The following is a 20599-nucleotide window of genomic DNA, read 5'->3' on the forward strand; positions in this document are numbered from 1 at the left end:
ACACTGTGCAACTGGAGTATGAACTGAGATCACTGGGGCAAAAGCAAAATCGGAGTCAGCCTTTGCAAATTAGGATGACCTAAAAATATAAGAGAGAATCTCTAGAATGTGGATTTTTTGAGCGGCCAGGGAACGGTTAGGAGAGCTTGGCAGTGGAAGAGAGTAAGGCTGCCCATTACTTCCCCATATTTCTATGCTTCTCTCTTTCCCCATCCTCCTTTCTGCCTCCCCAGCTGTCATCCTCACTCTTGCTGTTAGACTTATACACGCCCACTCTCAGTCCTTCATCTCATACTCCCTTTTGTTCCACCACCAATTCTTTGCCACAGTTCAGGGCTTGCTTGTGGTGCAGGGGAGACGAACAGCTCCATGGATGCCGTGCCAAATCTAAGCCAGGAGGTGTCTGCATTTGGTAGTTGTGCAACAGGAGTTACCTGTAGATTTTTCCCCAAAGTTTGGGGGAGTCTGGGTCCAGTGATCCAGCTGGGGATCATCGGTAATTCTAATTATTCAGCAGATGTTCCCTAGTCCTGACAGCCTCCCCATGTAACTAGATGACCAATCACACATCACTGGCAACAGCAATAATGAATATACCCAGTGAACACGGCCCACACGTACTGAAATTTGTTCTTGTGAAACATTTAATCAATAATGACTAGCAAACAAATTAATAAAACCCAGAGCCTATTTGGAAAGTACAAACAAAAGAAAAGGCTGAAATTAATCATGCCAATGCTTGCATCAAAGAGTTTGTAGTGCTGATAATGATTTGATCATGGCTTATGTGACAAACCCAGGCCAGTGGGGTGCAGGAGTCTGGTAGAGGGCAAATATACTGGTCACTGGATGAGTAGTTTTCTGTTCCTTGAGTGACCAGAGCAGGGGCTGCACTAGAGTAATCAGGAACCTGCTAGAACCAATTAAGGTAGACAGGCTGATTAGAACACCTGCAACCAATCAAGGCAGGCTAATCCGGGCACCTGGGTTTTAAAAGGAGCTCTCTCCAGTCAGATGGGGAGGAGCTAGAGGAAAGGAAGTGCGTGTGAGAAGCTGGGAACAAGAGGCACAGGGAGCTGAGAGTGAGAGGTTGTGCTGCTGGAGGACTATGGAGTACAAGCGTTATCAGACACCAGGAGGAAGATCCTGTGGTGAGGATAAAGAGGTGTTTGGAGGAGGCCATGGGAAAGTAGCCCAGGGAGTTGTAGCTGTCATGCAGCTGTTACAAGAGGCCCTATAGACAGCTGCAATCCACAGGGCCCTGGGCTGGAACCCGGAGTAGAGGGCGGGCCCGGGTTCCCCCCCAAACCTCCCAACTCCTGATCAGACACAGGAGAAGTTGATCCAGACTGTGGGAGAGATCACTGAGGTGAGCAAATCTGCCAATAAGCGCAGGACCCACCAAGGTAGAGGAGGAAATTTGTCACACTTATTATTAATGTGCAGATGGCAGCAGCCTGCCTCGAAAAGCTATGCATCCTATATGTAAACAAATATTACCTATTCTGGAAGGTGGGATCTGACTTCCCTCTTGACAAATAATATGTGGTGAAATCAGTCAATAGAAGCTATATCAACTAAACAAAAGGGTAGTTGCCTTCATAGTGCAGAAGAGTGGACTGTTCCTCAGAGAAGGAACTGTCTCTTACTATGTATTTGTACAGTTCCTAGCACAATGGGGCTCCTATTCTGATTGAGACATCTGGGCACTACACCAATATAAATCATAGAAATGTAGGGCTAGAAGAGTCCTCAGGAAGTTATCTAGTCCAGGCCGCTGTTCTGAGGCAAGATCAAATAAACCTAGACCACCCCGATGTGTGTGTCTAATCCTGTTCTTAAAAACCTCCAATGCAGGAATTCCACAACCTTCCTTGGAAGCCTATTCCAGTGCTTACCTATCCTTATAGTTGGAATTTTTCTCCTCATAGTCAAACTAAATCTCCCTTGCTGCAGATTAAGCCAAATGCTTTCAAGTTTTGTAGAACTAGCTTATTCCATATTCCTCCTTCTCCCATTTCCCCTTAATTTCCTGTTATTTCACATTGGTTCACTCTACCAGTGTGCTACAAAAAGATCATTGGAAGTGTGTTCACCACACTCATTTGGCAAATATAAGGCCCATCTCCCTCCCAGACCAAACCTCTGTGGACACAAAGGAGCCAAGAGACAATAGAATCACAGTTCTGCCTTGTCAAGCCAGTGTAGGGTGGCATGCACACTCCTTGCACTGTTGAGAGCCATGCTTTGCAATGACTGCATCAACAATTGAGACATCCCGAGATAGTCAGGGCCAATGAGTTTGCAATTGCACATGTAAACCATTAATTATTATTAGTGGTAGTATTAGAGTAACCAGATGTCTCCTTTTTAAAGGAACAGTCCCGTATTTAAGCCCTCCTGCAGGCGTCCCGACTTTTTCTTAAAAACGAGCAAATTGTCCCGTATTTTCTGTTTCCTCCCAACCCCCATCAGTGCTGGTGGGTCTTGCTGCTGGCTGGATCCCTGCTCGCCAGCTGCCCTTCCACCAGTGGTGATTGGGAGGGTCCAGTCACCGATGATGTGGGTGGGTTTGCAAAGCTGGTGACAGGGCAAAGATGCAGTGCACAGGGCCGGCTGCTCCCCTGCTGGTCCATCAGCACAGTCCCTGTTGTGTGCTGGCTCTTGACCAGCAGGGCCCTGCTCCCTGTCCCATTTCTGGCTAGCTCTGGATGCGCACTGTGAGCTGTGTTGGCTGGTGAGTGTAGGCAGGTGCCAGGCAGCAGCCAGTTATGTGTTGCCTCACTTGCCCACCCTTCCACCCTTTACATGCTCTGCCTCTCACTGTCCTCTCCCTGCTTTGCCCCTTCAGCACCCCAGCCCCACTGCACCTCGGTATCCCCACCAGCAAGGCATAGCCTGCTCCCAGCACTGAGCAGAGAACCAGCCCCTGTTCGGAGCGCTTAGCTCACCAACAGCCTGGCCAGCAGACTCCTTCCTTGCCCCATTGCGGGGGTAGAAGAGATGAGCTCTGCAAAGACATAGGCCTGATCATCCCTTCCCACCCTCTCCCCGGTGGCTGGAAGTAGCTTCTGTCCTTCCCTCCCACACAGTGCCAAAAAGCTGCTGCTTGCCACATTCAGGTGTGAACCCTGGCAGAAATCTGGTGGGTGGGGAAGGAGGCATGCGACCCTGTATGCTTTCCCTCCTCCCCGCCCCCCATGTAACCTTAGGAGGACATGGGCCAGGTACCAGGAAACCAGGTACAGCCTGGGGGCTCAGCTAGGTGTGGAAGTTGCTGGGCAGGGAAGGTTGAGTTGGTCAGTCGCCCCCCTCCCATGTAAGAGAGGTGTATGAGAGTGTGTATCACCTTTCCCTGTGTGTGGGGGGGGTGGGGGAATAGAGATGTGTGTGTCACCCCTCCCTGGTGAACCCTAAAGCCTTAAAGATAAGAAGGTAAATAAAAAGAATCCAATGATGCCATATTTCTTTTTAACAGGGGCTCAGTCAACTTGATGTTAATTTGAACATCTGTACTTCATGGTTCTGAATGATTGCCATTGAACTCTCTTGAACATGAGTAATTTTACCAGTTGTCCTGTATTCAGCATAGGGAAATATGGTCACCCTAATTATTATAATACTGTGGACCTGTCTGTCCCCCTGTAGTTGATAGTCCACACCTAGGGGTTCGTGAATCTGTTACAGCCTGTGAGCTACAGACCCTGGATTTAGCAGCTCGGGCAACAGATGTTCATGCTATCAGATGGGGTACCAGATTCAAACTTCACAGATGACAAAGTAACCAAGTGTGTAACATTTCATACAGATCCACTGTCCATACTCCTTCTGCTGTAGGGAGGAGACAATAGGATGGCTGAGTAGTAATTGCAGAGCTGTTGCACGGAAGCTCAGGGGCCTCAGGGAGGAAACTCCATTCTCCACACACCACTTGATACCCAGGAAACTTCATTTCTTACTCAGGATTTGTTCAGGCTTTGTGCAAGGTGAGCTGATTTGGCCTGCAATGCTTTCACTTCTATTAGTTGCATTCTATAGGGCTGTTTTACATATTATTTTGCTTGCTATTCAACATCACTATTGGTGAGAAGGGTAGGTAGCAGGTGCTTGTTCAGCAAACACATACTGAAAGTCTCAGACATTGGAATGACTGATGAAATGCAGCCAAAAGAAACATTTCGATACCATGTCAGACACATGGTGTTCAACGGAAAGGGATGTGGTCAGGTACAATTGAAATTCATTTCCTCTTTTGATCCAAAATAACCCCAATCTGAGACATTCAGAGCATGCTACGAAGTGTTTTGGCAGGCTTTTGGAAACAGGTGGAATGGGAACGGTAAGGATGAGGATTTGTTACAAGGGAATTTGCACTTAGAGCTGCCTGGTTTTCTGGTAGTGTTATGCTGAATTGTATTGCTGCACTTTAGTTATGTTTGGGCATTACATTGATTGCATTTTTAAGTTATTCACGCATGCCAAAATGTACATCTAAAGAAATAACATCAAGGTTCTTTTTTATCATCATTATAGAAAATCAGAGTTCTTCATAGAGGAAAAAAAGAAATAAAGATGAACAGTTTTAAAGTTACCATAGCTGAATATAGGAAAGGAATTGTTTACAGTCATATAACAATGGAATGATAATGATAGGTGTCAGCACAGCCAGAACTGACAGAATGAACCTTAGTATAACATAATGGGTCAATAATGGACAAAGAATGAGACTAAACAGCAAGTTCCCTGGACCATGCAATGAGACATTGTGGCCCAGTGTGGCCACGGTTTGTCCTTCAGCGAGGCTGTGGGATATCCCACCGCCTCGCTACCAATAGTCTCCCGTCCAGTCCTCAGTCGGGGCGGAGCAATCGACGTTGAGTCCAAACGCTCAGGCCCTCGGGCAAGGCCAAGCAGCAATAGTCGTAAGCCCAGCCCTGGGTCAGGGCGGGGCAACAAACACTGAGTCTGTATGCTCAAGCCCTCAGGCAGGGCTGAGCAGCAATAGTAGGTTTGGGCCTCCTCAGGCCAGGGAAAAGGGGGAGTCTCCCACCCTCAGAAGGGTGGCAGGGGGGACGCAGGCCCTCTCACTCCACGGTGTCCCAGCCCGGGGCCCTCGCAGCAGCAGAAACTTGCTGCTGTCAGTGGGGATCCTGGCCGCAACACACTGACATTGGTTCTGGCAGCGCTGCAGCCAGACTGGGGTTGGCTGCCCCCAGGCTACTTCCACTCTCCTCCTCGTCAGGTACCTGAGTCGTCGAGGCGTCACCAGCAGTCTCGAATACCATCGGTTCCTCGGGGTAAGTGGTGAACAGCAAGCTCAGCTCCTCAGGGTAGCAGGCAAGTGACAGGCTCAGCTCCTCCTCGGGGTAGCGGGCAAGCGGCAGGCTCGGCCAGTCCTACTCAGGGTAGTGGGCAAGCGGCAGGCTCGGCCAGTCCTCCTCGGGGTAGCGGGCAAGCAGCAGGCTCAGCCAGTCCTCCTCAGGGTAGCGGAAGCGGGGTAATCTTGGCCAGTCCTCCTCAGGGTAACGAGCTAGGAGTAGACTCGGCCAGGCCTCCCCAGGGTAGTGAGCGAGAGGTAGGCTTGGCCAGCCTGGTGCAATGTCAGGCTGACCGCGACTTTCTGCTGTCTCCCCAGCGGGAGCTTGGTCGCAGACGTCTGGCCTCTCTGGCGGCTGGGCCTCCACTGAGCTCCGTCGGTGAGCCTTTATACTTCCGGGTCTGCGCTGTGACCTCTGAGGGGCGGGCGCAGGACCCAGTGGCTCCGCCCACGCTGGTGCTAGGGGAGGTTTGTCCCTCAGCGAGGCTGTGGAGTATCCCACCGCCTCGCTACACACACACACCCCTCAAGGCTGATTCCCGGTCATCGGGGCCAGACCCATCTAACTCTCCCAGGCAGGACAAGAAGTCCGCGTTGGCGTGTTCCTTACCGGCCCTATGGTGTACGGTAAAAGCATAGGGCTGTAGTGCCAGGTACCACCGTGTTAGCCGCATATTATTATTTCTCATTCGGGCCAACCAGCGAAGCGCGGCGTGGTTGGTGACTAGAATGAAGGGGACGCCCAGAATGTAATAACGCAGGGCGTCACAGGACCATTTTATTGCCAAGGCCTCCTTCTCGATTACAGCATAGTGCCTTCTCATGGAAACAATTTCCGACTGAGGTATAGGATTGGGTGTTCCTCCCCACCCACCTCCTGAGACAGGACCGCCCCTAGTCCTACCTCCGAGGCATCCATTTGGAAGATGAACCCTCGGGTAAAGTCGGGGCTGTACAGGACGGGTTCCCGGCAGAGACAGTCTTTGAGGGTCCGGAAGGCACGGTCACACTCCAAGGTCCACTCCACCCGTCTGGGACTAGTCTTGGTCAAGGGCCCCGTTAAAGGGGCTGCAATGGAGGCAAAGTCAGGGATGTATCTCTGATAGTAGCTTGCAAGTCCAAGGAACTGGCAGACATGATGCTTCGTAGTGGGGATTGGGCATGCCGCTAAGGCTTGAACCTTTCTGACAAGCGGTCTTACCTGTCCCCTTCCAATAGTATACCCCAGTAGGTGGTCTCCTGCCACCCGATACGGCACTTCTTCGGGTTGGCGGTTAGTCCGACGGTTCACAGGGACCTCAGGACAGCTGCTACCCGCTCCAGGTGGTTCTCCCAACGGTCGCTATAAATGACGACATCGTCCAGGTACGCAGCCGTGTACCCTTGATGAGGACGAAGGATGCGATCCATGAGCCGCTGGAACATTGTGGAGGCACCATGGAGACCGAAGGGCATCCGAGTGAACTGGTAGAGGCCCGTGGCCATGGCAAACGCAGTCTTCTCCTGCGAAGCAGGGTCGAGGGGAATCTTCCAGTAACCCTTGCTTAGATTGAGGGTCGTGAGAAAGCGAGCCTTACCTAAACGGTCCAGCAGCTCATCAACCCGAGGCATCAGGTACGCATCAAACTTCGAGATGGAGTTGACGCAGTGGAAATTGATGCAAAACTGCTGGGTGCCATCTGGTTTGGGGACCAGGACTACGAGGCTACGCCACTAGCTTTGCGATGGTTCAATAACGCCCAGCTCTAGCATCGCCTGGACTTCCTCCTCAACCACCTGCCGCATACAATAGGGTAGGGGCCTAGTTGACTCTCGGATTACCACCCCCGGTTCCATCTGAATAGTATGGTATATGAGGGTCATATAGCCCGGCTGGGCGGTGACTGTCCGACGGAATGCCTGCAGGAGGCACCCGGTCTGTTTGCATTGCTCCTCAGTTAGCGACTCTCCGAGCTGCGGCATCATGACGTCTTCGGGCCGTGTGATCCGGGGTCCTAACTTGGGCTCTGGTGGACAGGGATTAATTAGGAGGCCTTCCCTTTCTTGCCAGGGCTTCAGGAGGTTGACATGATACCGCTGGGTCTTCTCCCGGCAGTCTGGTTGATTAATCTCATAGGTGACCGACCCAACCTTCCGAATCACTTCATATGGCCCCTGCCACCAGGCCAATAGTTTTGACTCGCTGGAGGGCAAGAGAAGCAGAACCCAATGGCCAGGCTGGAACTCACGAACTCGGGCCTCTCGGTTATAAATGTGGGTCTGAGCTTCCTGCGCCGCCTTCAAATTCTCTCGAGCGAGACTTCCAGCTTGAGTGAGATGCCCTTGCAGTTGGAGGACGTACTGCAGAAGGCCTTGAGTCCATGAGGGGGTCTGCTCCTAGGTCTCCCTGTCAAGGTATTTTTCCATCTTTGAACTTTAGCATCCAGAAAGTGGGGACCTGCACGTACCCTTCTAAACTTAATTCCTAGCTTAGATCTGATAGCGCTGCCACCAACCAGAAATTCCAGTGTCTGGTACACTCCCTGTCCCCCCAGAACCTTCCCTGGGGGACCCAGACCCAAACCCCTTGGGTTTTAAAACAAGGAGAAATAAACCATTTCCCCTCCTTCCTCCTCCCAGACTTTCCCCTCCCTGGGTTACCCTGAGAGGCTACACTGATGCAAACTCCTTGGATCTTAAAACAGAGAGGAATTAACCTTCCCCCCACCTCCTTTCCCCCCCCCAACCCTGGTGAGTTCAGACCCAATCCCCTTGGGTCTTAAACAAGGGGGGAAAAAAACAAAACCCAATCAGGTTCTTAAAAAAGAAAGCTTTTAATTAAAGAAAGAAAAAGTAAAAATTATCTCTGTAAAATTAGGATGGAAAATGTTTACAGGGTATTCAGCTCATATAGACTAGCCTGAGATTCAAGTACAGCAAACAGAGGTAAAACTCCTCCCAGCAAAATACACATTCACAAGTTAAGAAAACAAGCATAAGACTAATCCGCCTTTTCTAGCTAGTACTTACTATTTTGAACATGAGAGACTGTTTCAGAAAGATTGGAGAAAGACCTAGTTGCATGTCTGGCCCCTCTTAGCCCCAAGAGCAAACAAACAACAAAAAAAACAGCACAGACAAAGACTTCCCTCCACCAAGATTTGAAAGTATCTTGGCCCCCCATTGGTCCTCTGGTCAGGTGTCAGCCAGGCTCACTGAGCTTCTTAGCCCTTTACAGGTAAAAGAGACATTAACCCTTAACCATCTGTTTATGACACTCCCTCATAACGTCCAGGAGCCCTCGCAGACGACGACCATACAATAGTTTGAAGGGGGAGAATTTGGTGGAGGCTTGAGGTACTTCATGGACAGCCAGGAGCAGCGGGGGAATCAACTGGTCCCATCGGCGCAGGTCCTCAGGAGAGAACTTGCGCAGCGTGTCCTTCAGGGTGCGGTTGAACAGCAATAGTAGGTTTGGGCCTCCTCAGGCCAGGGAAAAGGGGGAGTCTGCCACCCTCAGAAGGGTGGCAGGGGGGACGCAGGCCCTCCCACTCCACTGCGTCCCAGCCCAGGGCCCTAGCTGTAGCTCACAAAAGCTCATGCTGAAATAAATTTGTTAGTCTCTAAGGTGCCACAAGTACTCCTGTTCTCCTTATAGTGTATATGGTGACACCCATTGTTTCATGTTGGGGGTGTGTGTGTGTGTGTGTGTGTGTGTGTGTATACATTTTCCTACTGTATTTTCCACTACATGCATCCGATGAAGTGGGCTGTAGCCCACAAAAGCTCATGCTCAAATAAATGTTAGTCTCTAAGGTGCCACAGGTACTCCTGTTCTTTTTGTTATACTTAGTTGCTACTTGATAAGGAATGTTGATTGGCAGCCAGCATCTCAGTGATTTTCCTGGTTGCTAATAGCATTAAAACACTGAAAAATTGTCTCCTATTGGTGAGCAACCTACAGTTACGAATTCAAAAGCAAGTAGTGACAAAAGACATTAACATGTTAATTAGACTTTGCACCCTAAGGTTCAAGCTCTTCAGATATTAAGAACACATTAGATATTCACAGACACTGATAGGATTCATTAGCATGCAAATGCTACCTGAAAATATACAGCTGTTGTTGTATGAAGCTTTAAAGTCAGCTGTAATGATATAGCATTTTAAAAGTAGACATGAACTTTGCAACTAAGCAAATTCTGTCATGACTCTCTCACCAACAAAAGTCGATCCAAAAAAAGATATTCCCTCACCCAGCTTGTCTGTCTAATATCCTGGGACCAATGTGGCTACAGCACTGCATATAAACAGTATCTGTAATTGAATTTGCTTAGTGAGTTTTTCGTGCCTCAATTTTGGGCTGCTTATCCTGAGATGCCTTTTAAAAGGGCCTGATTTCCAGAAAGTACTAAGCACCCATTGTCTGAAAATTAGGCTCTTGCAAAGTGTGTCCGGTTGGTCAACCCAAAAAAATATCAAGCCCAGTGAGAAAGGGCTTTACAAAACAAATTGTCATTAACAACTTGATTTGTATCCAGAAACAAAGGCAATCAGAGAAACAGTGAAACAAAGAGGTCAGCATTGCTTTTGAAGAATTGGTGTTAATGTTCTTGTCATATGACATAAAAGGTGGCTGGCCAGCAGTGACACTCTGCACCAGCTTCAGTGTTAATGAAGGGTGATGTCATATGGTGACTAGACTGGGTGAGAACTGCAAAGCTGTCTGGTTCTGGCACTCATAATGAGAACAAGTCAACACTCTTGTTGCCAGTGAGGCAAAGTGTGTTTCTGGTATAACCTCTCCCTTTTGTGCACAAGATAATACAAACAAATAATAGGCCATGTAGAGCAGTATATGCCCTGAGGGCATAAAGAGAAACCAGTCCCTGTAGTGCAGGGAGACAATTGTGATAGGCCCTTGAGCAGTGTGTACCAGGTAAGGTAAGGCCTTTTTACACAGTCCTCACTCACTCTGTGATCTCATACAAGGCTGGTCAGAGTCTTGTCCTTGCAGTGTGTAAATGGTGTCCTGACAATGTTTCATATTTTAAATGGAAGATTGAAATATTATTTTCTCACATGCAACATCTCTGCTGTTTCAGTCTTGAACAGAAATGGATAGTGGAGCTCAATGTTTTGAAGGTTTTGTAATGTGGATTAGGATAGAGTGAAAAGTAGAAAGACATCCTTCATGAAAACCATTCAGGTGCAAATTTTTGTCCAACCCTCTGCATGACCCTTTTGTGTTCAGTTTCAAACATTTGAGAATTTAAACTTTAATATGTCTCTCATTCATTTTTTCCCCCTGAATTTTAAGCTCATATGCTGAAATACCTGCCAACACACAAATTTTGTTTTTTATATGTATAGAATCTGCAATTTGTGCAGTGCTGTTTAGTTAAACGAGTCATCAAATCAGGGAACAAACTCATTAGCACATAACATTAATTGCAAATGGTCACACAACAAACTGTTAAAATAATAACCAACAGTTAAGAAATTCACAGATGTTACATAGTGACTAAACCTGGAAATTTTGTGACTTGTCTGTCAGCCATTCACAAACAGAAAAGAAGATGACATTCAAATCAATTATTCATTGGAAATTATTTGCTCAGCTCTATTGCAGATTTCCAGCAGGCACTAAAATGAGAACACTGAACTCATTTTCACTTGCATCCTAATTAGGAGTTGAACCTAGGACACCAAGGTATTACTTCATTACATCCTCTAGCTCTATTGATCCCAGCCTCCCTTAAAACATTATTAATATAAAACAAACTGACTGTCATCAGCCAGCATGATAGGCTGCTGTAGTTATACAAGACCTCAGAATGTTGACAAAAACAAAAATCGCCGCTAAATGTTAGAAACCATTTATTTGCTTTTATTATTATCCATTCATTGGACTTTATCAGTTATGAAATCACAAGATAGAGTACTAGGTATTCTCAGTCTTGCCTCCAAACCCCTGTACAGTGACAAGTATAGACTATATTTGAGTCATTTCAATAGTGTGACTATGTCTGGATCAATGTTGCAATACAGGGTATGTCTATACTCATGATGTTTGACTGCTTGAAATTGGCAATGCTGTGTATCTTGAAAGAATAACTCCTCATAGGGAGGCACACTGCTGCAGGGCTTCCTTGACGGCCTAGTGCCTTCCAGAGTAGCAGAAAATACAGGGGGAGCGCAGTTACTGCTACACCCAATTTTTTTTTTTTTTTTTACTACCTATCCTATAAGGTCATGGATAGAACTGGGCAAACTATTTGCAATAATTTAACCATCATATTTATCCCACCTTTTTATTCACAGATTTTCCCTGAACAGAACAAGCAGCCATTGAAAAGGAACTCATGTCTTCAGATGTTAAATATTAGCACATACATAATGGCCACCATCTTGACCCACACACCTGGGAGTGAACCAGAAACCTCCACAGCTGAACGTATAAATCTCTACTACTTTAACTAAAGAGACAAGCTCACAAGCTGAGAGCTACAAACCCATATCCTCTGTGAGATGTGTGACACATACTGACCAGTAGGTTCCACTTGCACAGCTCCTTGCTCTTTAATCCCCTGTTATTAGCTACTTCCCCCAGAAAAATATATGGCTCCTTTTAAAAAATGTTTGTAACTGAATGTCCATCCTATGAGCTGGGTTGTGCAATCCTCACCCATGTTGGTGAGCAGCAGCTTACTCTCCTCATGAAGCAGACTCGCCCTGTTGGCAGCATGTGGGTGGAGGAAAGCCATGGACCCCTCCTGCTCTATTGGGAACTTTCAGGGAAGTACGGACAACCCCTGTACTCCCCCGAACACAGGAACTACCGTTCTACATGACTCTTACTACAGGTTTTGCAAGGTGGGAGAAGCCACCCTATGCCAGTGTTTCTCAAGCTGGGGTCGCCGCTTGTGTAGGGAAAGCCCCTGGCGGGCTGGGCCGGTTTGTTTACCTGCCCCATCCACAAGTCCGGCCGATCACGGCTCCCACTGGCTGCAGTTCACTGCTTCAGGCCAATGGGAGCTGCTGGAAGCAGCGTGGGCCAAGGGACTTACTGGCCAGCGCTTCCAGCAGCTTCCATTGGCCTGCAGCAACAAACTGCAGCTAGTGGGAGCTGCGATCGGCCAGACCTGTGGATAGGGCAGGTAAACAAACCGGCCCAGCCCACCAGGGGCTTTCCCTACACAAGTGGCGACCCCAGTTTGAGAAACATTGCCCTATGCCCTTGCTCCCAAAACTGGGCACTGGTGGTAGGGGCAGTAGAATCTGGCCCATGGTGAATATACAGCAGGTTGGCATTAAGAACCCACAAGAAGAAAACGTTTGCATCTTTTTTCAGTCCATTATGAACAAATTCAGCACAAGTTTAAAAATTAATATGAAGCAAGTCCTTGTATCACAGATTTAATGTGATGTTACTTACTTTTCTATTTTGTTCTGTTGTTTCAAGTGGAGGCAGCTCTGTGGGGAAGAATACATCAACTTATTTAACACACTCTATGAAGCCTAATATGCTTTATTAATCCACTCCATTGAACTCTGATCCCCTAACTGCAGAATGGATAAGGGAACCTCAGTGATCACCAACTTGCAAGGAAAAGGGACACACATGGGGAAAAGGTATTTAATAAAAAGCCATCTCTAATGGTATTCAGTTTTATTCCCCTTTCAATTTGAACTGCAGGTCTGTCAAAGGTAAAGTTGTCACTGTAGAGCAATAACTGCTACTTTACATTTGGAAAAGTAATATCAAACATTTGCCTTTTATAAGGTCATTTGAAAAGCATGCTATGACAATGTCTGGACTTAGTCAAGAGAACAAACTCATAAAGTTAAACTATTCTGCTATTCCTTCCATTCATTAAATAGCAAGCCATGAAAGAGCATAAAGATAGTGATGGGTGACCATCAAAGGATTTGAATGTTTGGAAAGGCTCAGATTACCCTCCCAAAATTCTGGAAAGGAATGGAGATGGATCAGACTTTTTTGTGAGATTTTCAATACAGCCTGATTTGGAATGCTGGTCAGTAAGGCTTCTTTAACATCCTCTACAACTATTTTACTTCTTTCACTTCCAGCTGAAGCAAGCAAGGAATTGTGAGAAATTCGCACATGCACAAATAAAGATTAATCCCAGTTTTACAAACCTGAAAACAGGTTCACATGCAAGTTTAAATTCTGGACAGAGGTTGATACAAAACTTGTATGGAATTTATAGAGAGGATCATGAGCTGCGGGAGGCAAAATTTTGCAGAAGGCATCTGCACACAAAACTTCTTCCTGCTAAGGATGTTAAGCTGCTGTTGGAGCAGTCTTGTAAATAATTGATTTAATAAAGAGCCAGTTCAGTTTAATCAGAATGGAAGCATCTCATGTTATTACCCAGCACTTAACACATGAAGCAGTTTTGCTCCACTCTTAATTTAAGATGTTTGCTCTCTGAGACAGCATCATGATTATTTTGTGATAGCCCCAAGGGAAGGTAATGCAGCCTTACAACACAACCCTTCAATACCAGACAAACAGTGTAACACAAGACACTCAATTCGAAGAGAGAAGAAAATAAACACTCGCTATGATTGGGTGTAGGGAATGGGGTTATGTTGATAAACTACTTTAGATGAATCTATTGGTTCACTCCTCCCACATAACTTTGTTATATTAAAAAAATCTGATCCCATGCTATTGAAATCAATAGGAAAAGTCCTTGCATTTAGCCTTCCATAGAAGAACTGCAAGTTAATGAAAATAATTGCAATTGCTCTAGCAAATTGCTCAACCTGTAACAAGCTAGAATGGTTCTTTAATTGACCCACTCTATCAGCAGATGTCCTTAGAACTGTGCACATAGCTGCTGACTCATTGTGGAAGGTGTGGCTCATTAACAACACTAAGGGTACGTCTACACTACAGTATTATTCCAATTTTACATAAACCGGTTTTGTAAAACAGATTGTATAAAGTCGAGTGCACGCAGCCACACTAAGCACATTAATTCGATGGTGTGCGTCCATGGTCCGAGGCTAGCGTCGATCTTCTGGAGCGTTTTTGCACTGTTGGGGTAGCTATCTGTTAGCTTCCCTTTAGTTCCCGCAGTCTCCCCGCCCCTTGAATATCTGGGCGTTGAAGCCACCAGTGGCCTGATGTGGCAAAAATCATTGTCCGCGGGTGGTTCTGGGTACAGCTCTCACCCCTCCCTTCGTGGAAAGCAGCCAGACAAGCATTTGTCGCTCCTTTTTTTCCTGAGATGAACTGTGCAAACCCCATAGCACGCAAGCATGGACCCTGCTCAGATCAATACCGCAATAGTGGATGTTTGTAAACACCTCGCGCGTTCTCCTGCCAGTCTATGCTGAACCGGGGGACCTGGCAAAGCGCACACGAATGAGGAGGAGCGGCGGCTACAGCGCACGGTGATCGAAGTGCATGAGGACATGGACACAGAATTTATCTCAAACCGGGCGCCCCTGCACTTTGGAGATCTGCTCGGTAAGGGGCAGTTCTTAGCCATTGAATGCCGATTTTGGGCCCGGGGGAAACAAAGCACAGACTTGGTGGGACCGCATAGTCTTTGCAGTGTGGGACGTATTCCCTGGCTGTGCGAAACTTTTGCTTCGTAAGGGCACTTTCATGGAACTTTGTGACTTGCTTTCCCCCTGGCCCTGAAATGCATTAATACCAATGAGAGCAGCCCTCACAGTGGAAGAAGCGAGTGGCAATAGTCCCTCTGGAAGCTTGCAACACCAGACAGCTACTGGCAGTCTGGGGAATCCATTTGGAAGTGGGAAAAATCTTACTAGTGGGGGGCTGCTGTGATTGCAAGTAGCCAGCATCCATTAATGCTGCTCTGCTTGAAAGTGTTTGATTGACTCTGGGAAACGTGCAGGTCATAGTGGATGGCTTGCCTTGCAATGGGTTTCTCCTAACTGTGGGGGGGCGGATATGATGGAACCATTCCCTTTTTGGCACTGAACCCCAGGGCCCCAGTACATAAACCGCAAGGGGTACTTTTGCAAATGTGCTGCAAGCACATGGTAGATCACATTTCACCAACATCCACGTGGCGCGATGGCCATGGGAAGGACTATTGACGCTTGCTTCTTCAGAAGCACTGCCTTTGTTTTAAAACTGCCGCCAGCACAGGGAGATTACTTCCGGACAGGAAAACTCATAACAGTTGCGGGATGTTGTGACAATGCCCATTAGCTACCCTGGGGACCCAGCCTACCCCTTGATGCCATGGCCTCATGAAGCCAGATAACAGGCAGGCTGGAAGTGTAGGAGCTTGTTCACACTACAGGCTGAGCAATGTGCAGGATGGCTGTTATGAATGTGCATTTGGCCATTTCAAGGCACGTGGTGCACATTAACTGACTCGCTCATCAGACCTCAGCCAAACCTAATCCCCTTTGTTATCGATTGATGCTGTTCTTGCTGTGTGGCTCCACCTACTCTCTGATGGAGAGTAGCTGGCTAGTCGAGGGGCGACCTCCTTTGCGATGGTGCGTCGAAGTCCGAGTGGCCATCATGGTCTGCCCAGCAAAGACCTTCCTGAGGGATCAAGGCAGTCATGCCTAGATCAGCCAAGGAAAACCGTCATCTTAGACTGAAGATCATCACCAAAGCAAACCAAGATGCTCAGTACATCAGAGACTCAGTCGTCGCAAGAACGATCCTAGTGTGAACGCCAAATTTATGTGCTGTACAGCCTCAGTTCAATACTCGCTGGCTTAGAGCTCGGTAATTGCTGTCTCGTGTTTGACTCTCTCCTAACCATAATCCAGAACAAGAACCCCCCAGAAGCACAACACTACACTAATCCGCACCTTCAACTCTTCGATTCATACATGTAAAACACTGACTTGCGACTCACCCGTTACGCTGCTAAGAATCCAAGATTATCGTTTAACAATGCTGTTATTCTTATAAAAGTAATTATAAAAAAGAGCAGAGACTGAACAGATATCCCGCGGTGTGGTCTGGGAGGAGGTTAGGAGGGATGGAAAGGCCATTAACACATTTCAATTAATACATGCTTTTGGTTGGGACTGTCCACGGGGGTTGGGTGGGCAGTGTGCGAACGAAGCCTTCCCCTACGCGTTCTTCCAGTCCTGGGTGAAGGAAGATTGGAACACGGTGAGCAGGTGAGGGGTTCACAGGGGGTGCAGTGGCATTCTGATGACCTCGCTGCCTCTTCCTGACACGAATCCACCCAGACGTCGGAGGAGGATATCAGTTTTTGATCACTAGAGCTCCACCATTGCATCCCGCCACCGCTGATCTTCTGCCTACTACCTCTGATCTTCCTACCGCCACCTCTCTATCTCGACGCGTCCCTCCATCCATGTTCATCCCCTTCCTATCCTCACATTATGGTCCTCCTATCCTCACGTTCACTGGCATCGTTCTGTACTTTGCTACCACGTCCTTCCACTCATTCAGATGAGTCTTCATTGGTGAGTTACTTTCCCTGATTTCCAAGAACATTCGTCTCGCGATCTTCTTTTTCCTCTGCCTTATCTGAGATGCCTTCGGATGGGAGGTGTAGGGAGACTGAAATGTGCAGCTGCGATGAGGGAGGAAGAAAAAGGCGAGAGAAGTATTTAAAAAGTACATTTTACAGACATATGCGTTACACTCTTCAAAGTGAACACACTATTCATCTTACATCAGCACATGTGCATTTCACTACAAAGTCGCATTGAATTCTCTTAAGTATGAGTGTCTGCGGCTCTGTGTGTTACAGATCTCACAGACGCAGCCAAGGCATCAGCATTCAGCTTGCGCATGGCGGTCCGTGGGTAAGCCATATGTCTTCGTGCTTCTCTCCAGCCTCATGTACACAGTGACCCTTCTGATGGCTTCTTTCCTCTTAACAATGCGCAGGCGAAGAGCACACCCCCATTCCAATTCTCTAGGATGATTCGCTTTACCCTCCCCCCACGCCGCAGGCTGGTATTCATGGAATCACTGCTAATAACCCCCTTCCTCTCCACCCCACATGTGGCTGGTAGGCTGGGAGGACTCCTGCTAGTCCAACACAAAAAAGCTCAGCGCTATCCTTCCTCCCCTCCCCCGCTTGCTACGTGCAAGGGAAGATTCTTTTTCTTTAAGCGACAGCCCGTAAGAAAAAATGGCCATTCTCTGTCCCCTTTAATTAAATTCCTGAATTTCAACAGCTTCCATGAACGATATCATCTGCTGAGGATAAAGAGCGAGATAAAGAACGGTTGTTTCTTGATGCCGCAATCACCGTGGACCATACGCGCTATGCTTTGTATGCAATGATACCCAAATTACCTTGCTACATGCATGGCCGTGTAAAGTGTCCTACCATGGTGGACGAGAAAACAAGGCTTGCCATTACCCAGAAACTTCTGCAAAGGCCTCCTTTTGGAGTACCTTACCAGGGAGCGCTTCATTGGAGAGTGTCCCCTGGAGGATTCTCCGCTCATCCCAGACATGTTAACAAACTTTTCCAGTTTAACTTTACTGACGCGAATGCATCCCAAGCCCTCACGGGCAATCAATCATTATAAAACGCTTGCTTTTTTAAACCAAATGTTTTATTTACAAAGGTACACTCACACAGAGTAGCTTCCATGCTTCACTTCTGGGCTAGTGGGCTTGGGGAGGGCTGGAGAGGTAATTCATCTGGCGTCACAAAAAGCTCCTGGCTGTTGGGGCTACGGAGAGTGCGATTGTGCTCGCTGCAAAGGTCCATCCTCCTTTCTCTCTTCCTTCTCCTCATCCTTCCCCCTCCCAGATCCTCAGCCATGAGTTGAGATACAACCCCCACCTCAGATCCACGGAACCAGGGGTGGGGTAAAGTGTGGCGATGCCCCTAAAATTGCATGCGTCTGCAGACGGGTAGAGTGCATGTTTTCGGCCCCTGACCTGGCCGTCCGTTTGCTTGCTTTGGTTTTCTTGGTAGGCTTGTCTGAGTCCTTAACTTTTCACTCTGCACTGCTCTGGGTTCCTCGGTGTGGCCTTTTCCATCAGATAGCCTTGGGAAATTTTTTCAAATATTTTTCATTTCGTCTTTTGGTTACGGAGTTCTGTTAGCATCTGAACTCCTCCCATATAGCGAATTCAGATCCGTACCTCCCGTTGCGGCCATGCTGGAACTCGTCTTTTTCATTCTCGGAGGACTGCTTGTACCTGTGCTGATGAGCTCTGTGTGGTCACCTGTGCTAATCAGAGCTCCACGCTGGCCAAACAGGAAATGAAATTCAAAAGTTCACAGGGCTTTTCCTGTATACCTGGCCAGTGCATCCGAGTTCAGATTGCTGTCCAGAGCGGTCACAGTGGTGCACTGTGGGATACCGCCCGGAGGCCAATACCGTCAATTTGTGGACACACTAACCCTAATCCGATATGGTAATACCGATTTTAGCGCTATTCCTCTTGTCGGGGAGGAGTACAGAAACCGATTTAAAGAGCCCTTTATATCGATATAAAGGGCCTCGTAGTGTGGACATGTACAGCGTTAAATCGGTTTAACGCTGCTAAAATCGGTTTAAACACGTAGTGTAGACCAGGCCTAAGAATAACAGAGCAGTTGGAGTGGTTTTCTAGAGAGAAAGCATCTGGAAACAAGAACTAGAACAGAGGATGTCCTGGAGGGATGCTATAGGGAGAGAGAATGAGGAGTACTTGTGGCACTTTAGAAACTGACAAATTTATTTGGGCATAAGCCCATGAAAGCTTATGCCCAAATAAATTTGTTAGTCTCTAAGGTGCCACAAGCACTCCTGTTCTTTTTGCTGAAACAGACTAACACGGCTGCCACTCTGAAACCTATAGGGAGAGAGGAGCTAAGGGAGGAAGTTTAGCCTAAGGTTTCACATTATTATTTTCTAAATTTCCAATACAGCTATAGCTCAGGAAAAGGGAAAGGTAGGATATTAATTCAGGATCCGTGTATGCCACTGATGTTTCAGTAGGGATTCAGCCTGTTCATAGGGCCATATAATTCACTCTCTGCGTGACCATTTAGGGGTTAAAGTTTAAAAAATACCTAAGGTTTGGGTCTATGAAGAGACTCTGGTGTAATGCTGAGCATTGCAGAGCCTAGAAAATCCCAGGACTTACACTGAGATCCCCAATACCTGAGTTATGTGCCTAGGCTATGGTGCTCTGACTCACAGCCCTGACACAGCCAGTCAGCCTATAAGCATGCAGGTCACAGCCAGGTTTTCACTGATCAGTTACTTTTTGCAGAATTACCCCAATGCCTCAACTTTCCCCAAACTGTGTGCCTACCTTATGTGACAATCTGCTGAGGTTCCCAGAACTGAATTACCATTACCCCTCTCGGTCTCAGCAAGAGCGAGTTTCAGGGCCACCCAGAGGATTCAGGGGGCATGGGGCAAAGCAATTTTGGGGGCCCCTTCCATAAAAAAAAGTTGCAATACTATAGAATACTATATTCTCATGGGGGCCCCTGTGGTGCCCGAGGCAAATTGCCCCACTTGCCCCCCCGCCACCCCGGAAGGCCCTGGTGAGTTTTGCTACTGCTAAACTGTGTGACAGCTCCATTACACACCAGTTGTCTGCCTTGCTAGCAAACTCACCAGGACTCCACCTGTCCAAACCTTGCCTTGCAAGTAACAAACCATGAACCTGCACTCCCCAGAGACATCTCTCTGCAATGTCCAACCCTCTCCTGGAATACCCACACAAGCCGCTCCTTTAAAGAAACGATACACTACAGCTCCCTAATTTATCTGGGGTCTGACAAACACTCTTATTTCAGTCATGGCCCTGAACTGGTTAACAGTAAAAGTAAAAGAAGTTCATTTAACAAAAGGACATAGAATTAAGTGATACCAAGTATAAGGAATAAAGATAGAAGGGGTCACAAGCAAACAAAAGCACAAATTCATTTCTAAGATGAAAATTTAATTTCAGCAAGTTACAATCTTTGCCTACGCGGGTTTTTCACCTAAACTCATTTCCCAGAGAGTTCAACCCACTTGGCTGAAGAATCCAGTTTTCTGCGATTTCAAGTGCTCTGGCCCCTTTCATCCTCCACGTGATGGATAACTCTCAAGTGTCTTCCCCACCCCTCAACTTAATGTCTATGTTTTAAGAGCCAGAACAGCTTCCTGCTGTTCTTCCTTTCTTGTTGACTTCCCAATTTCCTGCTGATTCATATGCAAATGGAGCTTCCATTGTTTTGATTCCTCACTGCTTACTTTACATTGGAGACAGGCAAAGAGCTGTCTTCCCTCCTGTCTGGGAACAAATCTGTTTTCCCTGTGTTTGGTCACAGATTTTAAAGT

This window comes from Chelonoidis abingdonii, chromosome 4 (genome assembly GCF_003597395.2).
Source record: "Chelonoidis abingdonii isolate Lonesome George chromosome 4, CheloAbing_2.0, whole genome shotgun sequence".
In the NCBI taxonomy this organism is placed as follows: domain Eukaryota; kingdom Metazoa; phylum Chordata; order Testudines; family Testudinidae; genus Chelonoidis; species Chelonoidis abingdonii.